Below are 6,020 nucleotides of genomic sequence, written 5' to 3' on the forward strand. Positions count from 1 at the left end.
ACGCTTTTTGGAAGATTTGAAATTGTCCCAACTTGTCCCTAATAATTCAAAGAAAAGAATCGTTTTCTTTGAATTATTAGCATGATTAGGGACAAGTTGTTGGATTCAAGCGTTGATGGGTCTTGTAGACGAAACACGCGTCTGGTGAAAATACAACATTTAATTCTTGTATCTGTTACAGTGAATTTGTATACTCAGGGATTATGTAGAATTCCTAATTTTTCAGGGAATATGTAGAATCACTTAAATCATTAGTAATTATATATAATCCCTGAAAATGACCAGTGATTTTACATAATTACTGAACATTATGATAATTAATCTACGAATTTCCTAATATGATTTCAGGGATTGTCAATAATTTGAGGATTCTTTGTTTGATAAATAAAATTAACAGTGACAAGTTATATGTTTTTCTTTCATATTCCTTACCAGATGAAATAATTTTGTTTTTAAACACAGAGAATGATCTTAAAGATATAACCAACACAGGGTTTTCGAGATAAAGTCGAAGACTTCAAAATTATTAATAACATCATTCCCTTTATAGCAATACCTTAACATGTATTGTTTGTTTATCAAAAGTCAGCGTCAAGTGGATATTCAAATTCACAGATCATGTTATTTGTGGTACATATAAAACAAAGGGTGAAGAAGATTGTGGAACATCTGGTGTTGTTGCTTTTTTGTGTGTTTTTTTCACTTTTTTTATCAAAAATAAATGAACAAGAAAGTCAAACTTACGCATCTAAATGTATAGAAAACAGACAGAACTAAGGATCGACAAATAGAAACAATGAATTAAGAGGAAACTGGCATTTGGTGTTGTATTCTCATAGCAGAGTAAATAAGGAAAGGGAAACCTGATAAACATTAAGGCAATTGTTCACAAAAAGTCTGAAAAAGATATTGACTAGCTACGAAACATGGTATCTTGCTCGAACTAGTTCGAGGTGGCTAATTCTATTTTTTGGGGGTGCCTTCAGATGTTTTTACTGAACACTTTATTTCATAAGGCGTGTCGTAAAATCTGATTTGATATATGAAGGAAACTGGGGTTTTTTAAATGTGGATATTGTGGTAAAAACAAGTGTGAAACATATTATTTTAATATTTTATGTTTAACATATCATTTTGATATATATTGTGCTTAACATTTTACAATTTATGTTAATAATGATGTTTTAATATGATTTTATAGAATAAATTATTTGATTTTAATTCATTTTCTTTATAAATAAAACTGCTTCTTCATTTCAGTTATTATGTATAATCCCTGACGTTTATTTCTAGTGGTTGTACATAATCCCTGAAAATTTTAGTGATTATATATAATCCCTAAACTAGACAGTTCTTCTACTTAATCCCTGATAATTTCAAGGATTCTACATAATCACTGATTGTACAAATTCACTGTAACATATTCATGATGAGTTTATTTTCATTGAGACATTTTGGTAGACACCCTTTCAATGCATCAATATTCGATACTGATTGTTAAAAATATTATTGAAAGCAGATAATATTTTCTTTCGTGTTTAGAATTTATCTTACCGGCTTTATTTTTCCGTTAAAAAATGCATAACACATAATTTTCCGTTGTTTTCTATAACCAACACCGGAATTACTAACGAAAAACGTTGGTTAATAGTTTTGTAACGGAAGACCTTTTGGGATTCATATAGTTTTACTTAGTATTTTTTAGATGAATGTTTTGCACATTTTTAACCAATATTGATAATTTCTCTATAGCACAAGTTTTTTCCAAGTTTTGACAATTTGTAATTGTTGCTAGGCATTTGGAAATGATGACATCATGTTAAAGTTTTCACGGGATTCGTTCATTTACACTGGATGTCTTTGCTTTCAGAGAGTTTTTCAAACTTGTTTTCCAAAATGCTATGCGCTATCATCAGTTTAAGAACATGATCCTCTCACTATAAATGCATTCTGAACTGTTGTGCCGTAAGGGAGTGATACTATTCCTCGGTGTCTACAACCAAAACTAACTTCTTTCAAGGCCTACTCTTTACAAAACTTGCGTTAGATTCGTTTTTTTGTAATTTTCTTGTTTAAAGCCGATTTTTTTGTATCGGGTAAGTGAAATTCCGAAAACTTCACCAACATAGAACGTAACGTCAATGCTATTAGTATTGAATAGTCATTAAAGTGTCAAAAGAAGGAAAGTACCATTTGTGTTTTATACTGAACAAAATAGTTCTTTAATTTATTTATTATATCATTTTGTCATATGCGCTGCATAGTGACCATATTTATGCGTTTTATCAATTTTATATAATTATGCTTAAAGTTGCTTATATCTCAGTACATCATAAGTGGATAGTTCTTACAATTTTGTATTATATGTCACTAGTTCTCACATTGAAAATTATACTGCATCTAATTCTTATTTATTTGATACATTAATGTCCAGTTTTAGATAAGACTCATTTCGATAATAATTAAACGGCCTTGCATGTGTCGGTGTTTGTGTTTGTGTAAAAGAAAGATGAAAATTTGTATTTCGAAAAACACTTCCCACGTATTTACATTCTATGTTGACAGTAAACATTACTTATATCGTAACTAAAAAACCTTTCCCTTTCACGTTTGTGACCTACCGAATTAGATTCTTTACCGAATTTGTGATAACAGCTGCAACATGACGGTGGCAACATGTGGTGCAGAATCTGCTTACCCTAACGTAGCACCTGAGATCACCCCCATTTTGAGGGTGGTGTTCGTGTTGCTTAGTCGTTAGTTTTCTATGTTTTGTCTTCTGTACTATTATTTGTCTAATTATCTTCTTTCTTTTTAGCCATGTCGTTGTCAGTTTATTTTTAATCTATGAGTTTGGCTGTCCCTTTGGTATCTTTCGTCCCTCTTTTATGACAAAATTTTGCCATCTATACTAGTAAAGCTGACTAGTAACTAACAATTCAATTGAACATTGTACGCCAGACGCCCATTTCGTCTACAGAATAGAATATCTACACAAGACTCATTAGTGGCGCTCGAATCAAAACAATTCAAAGCCCAATCAAGTCGAATAACATTATTTGTTTGTACATAAATTAAGCCGTAAGTTTTCTCGTTTGAATTGTTTTACATTGTCAATATGGCCTTTTATAACTGACTCTGCGAAATGGGCTGTGCTCATTGTTGAAGGCCATACGGTAACCTATAACCTATAGTTGTTAATTTCTGTGTCATTTTGTCTCTTATGGAGAGTTGTCTCATTGGCAATCATACCACATCTTCTTTTTTTTATATTAATACCCAAAAATTTGTGCAAAATACGACTAACGGAATCTATATATACTTGGGGGTTAGAATGTTTTAATGTTTTTGTTTTTTTTTCAACTGCATTGATTGTTTTATGTTAAGCGTTTAGGGTAATTTTAATTAGATAATGCGCTATATAAATATTGTAAATAATAAAAACCCATTTAGCGTGTTCAATATATATTTCAAAAGAGAGGGATAAGACACCGATTTGACATTCAAGCTCGTAGGTCGAAATACTGAAATTAAAAGGTTATATTTAAAAAAAAAACTGTATTATCTATTCTGTTTATTTAAAAATAACATCAAAAATGTGGTGAACACTAAATATCCCGCGTAGTGGTTTATTTTAGAGTGTGCACCACCCTTTTTATGTTATTTCGAATAGACAGAAAAAATATTACAGTCATACCTTTTATTTTAATTCTAAATTCTATTTTAAGGTGGTATGGGTGTCTTTCGCCATCTTGGATTGTAAAAAATAGAGAAACTAAGGTCCATATTTTCTATCAAGTTAGCAAAATTTGATCCGGGAATGCAGATATTTCATGTGAATTTTCTTTTAAAAGAACTAATTTATAAGAATAAAACTTATAAATATTAATATTTTTACAAATGCTGATTATTTTTGGTTCTTTTTAAATATTTTCAAATTGGCATTTTAAGGGGAGATTACTTTAAAACAGTACATTTTCTGAAGAAATCTACATGGAATTTTCCTATTTTGTCTTTTAGCGGAAAAAAACGTAGGGTGACCCTTTCTTTTCTTTTGATATTCTCAAAGCATTGTCTGAGAGCTATCTTTTTGTAATTTATTTTACAATTCTATCATTTTGTTAAGTTTCTATTCACCAAATTGTGTTTGTTCCTGTATAATCCATACAAAATGTGTCATTTTGTCACAACCTGTAGCTTGAGAAAATGCGCGGTGACCTATCATTTTTATAATATTTTTGAACTTGTATTAATAGATACTACATTTTGGCAAAGTATGAACAAATTCTATCATTTTTATTTTACACTCCCATACCACCTTAAGCCGGAGTAAATCATAGAAAAAACGTTGATGACGTCACTGTCACATCATAAAATCATGTCTAAGAGCTGAAAGACAAAACACTGTCAACCATTTAGAAGACGTGTTACATTTCAAATAATTAGAGTATATTTACAGAAAATGAACATATAATGATTTTTTATTATTAATTGGTTTTGGCTTTTAACTAGCTGTCAGTAACTGCGAGTACTCTCAAATCGTATTTTCTTGTTAATTCGACCTGTTGATACTGTTTATAATGCTTTTTTGTCATTTTTTATTTATACGGATCTTGTCTGTACACCAGGTTTGATTATTTGTAATATCTTCACTTATTCTTACAACATTTGTATAAACTTCAAGATTATAAAAAAAACGGTTTTTTTCTAAAGTGAACATTGATTGGTTAAATATTTCTCAGTCATGTCCTGTTTTTGAATTTGTTTGTTAGCTTTTTGGTCATGAATGTTTGTCTCTAATATTTAATTAACTGTGCATTTGTATTCAGATATCGCAGATCAAATTTATTCGTTCATTGTTTAATCATACGTTTTTTGATTGAGTTAAGTCTGCCAATTGATATTTTATCGTATGTTTTTCTTTGTTGTGATGTTATGCTATTGTTTCAGAAAAAGGGAGAAGGTTTGGATCCATTAAAACGTTTAATCCCGCTGCAAATGTTTGCACCTGTCCTAAGTCAGGAATCTGATGTACAGTAGTTGTCGTTTGTTTATGTAATATATACGTGTTTCTCGTTTCTCGTTTTGTTTATATAGATTAGACCGTTGGTTTTCCCGTTTGAATGGTTTTACACTAGTAATTTTGGGGCCCTTTATAGCTTGTTGTTCGGTGTGAGCTAAGGCTCCGTGTTGAAGGCCGTACTTTAACCTATAATGGTTTACTTTTTAAATTGTTATTTGTATGGAGAGTTGTCTCATTGGCACTCACACCACATCTTCCTATATCTATATAATAGATACTTCAATTTAAAACAAATTCGAAAAAAAACGAAATATTGACATAATTCGATTTAAAGGGCTTGACCGTTAAATCGCGTTATCAGAGGAATGCAAGACTTGCGACAGTTCATGCACAGGTCAATGTAACGCGCATGTCTTAATTCGATTACACGGCATATCAATTTTAACAGCTAAAGCACTCCTCACAATATTTTGAATGCACGGTCTGCTAGGAAGTAACTGAATTTATCTAAGGTCAGATTGTTGAGTTTATTGAATGCATAATTAATGTAAACCGATCCATCCCTCCTCTTTTATTTTTTCGGTACTGCTGTTTTATGTCTTATTTTACAGATTTCTGCTTGTTTTTAACCTCAACATAGAACTCCTGTCACGGCTTCTGGATTTACAACTCTTCATCAGTCTATAAACACAATTAACCACAGTATGACGTCCATCTGATGAGTGATAACGGATTAACAGTCATAGTGTACCGATAAATAATGTTATGACAGTCTTTTAGCAGAGTTCATCACTAGGTCGGACTTTATAGGCTGCACCAGTACCGATGAACTTGATTTATCACTGTATTATTATTTAATTTAGAACATTAATCCATGTAATCTTCATTTCAACCTCAAACGTAGTTTCTCATGTTGATTTTGGACATCTGTTGCCAGGGTTCAAGTCAGCACCCCATTATTTCAAAATTTTATTTCATTTTAGTTTTTATTTGAATT

The sequence above is a fragment of the Mytilus edulis genome, chromosome 6 (assembly GCF_963676685.1).
Source record: "Mytilus edulis chromosome 6, xbMytEdul2.2, whole genome shotgun sequence".
NCBI classification, from domain to species: Eukaryota; Metazoa; Mollusca; class Bivalvia; order Mytilida; family Mytilidae; genus Mytilus; species Mytilus edulis.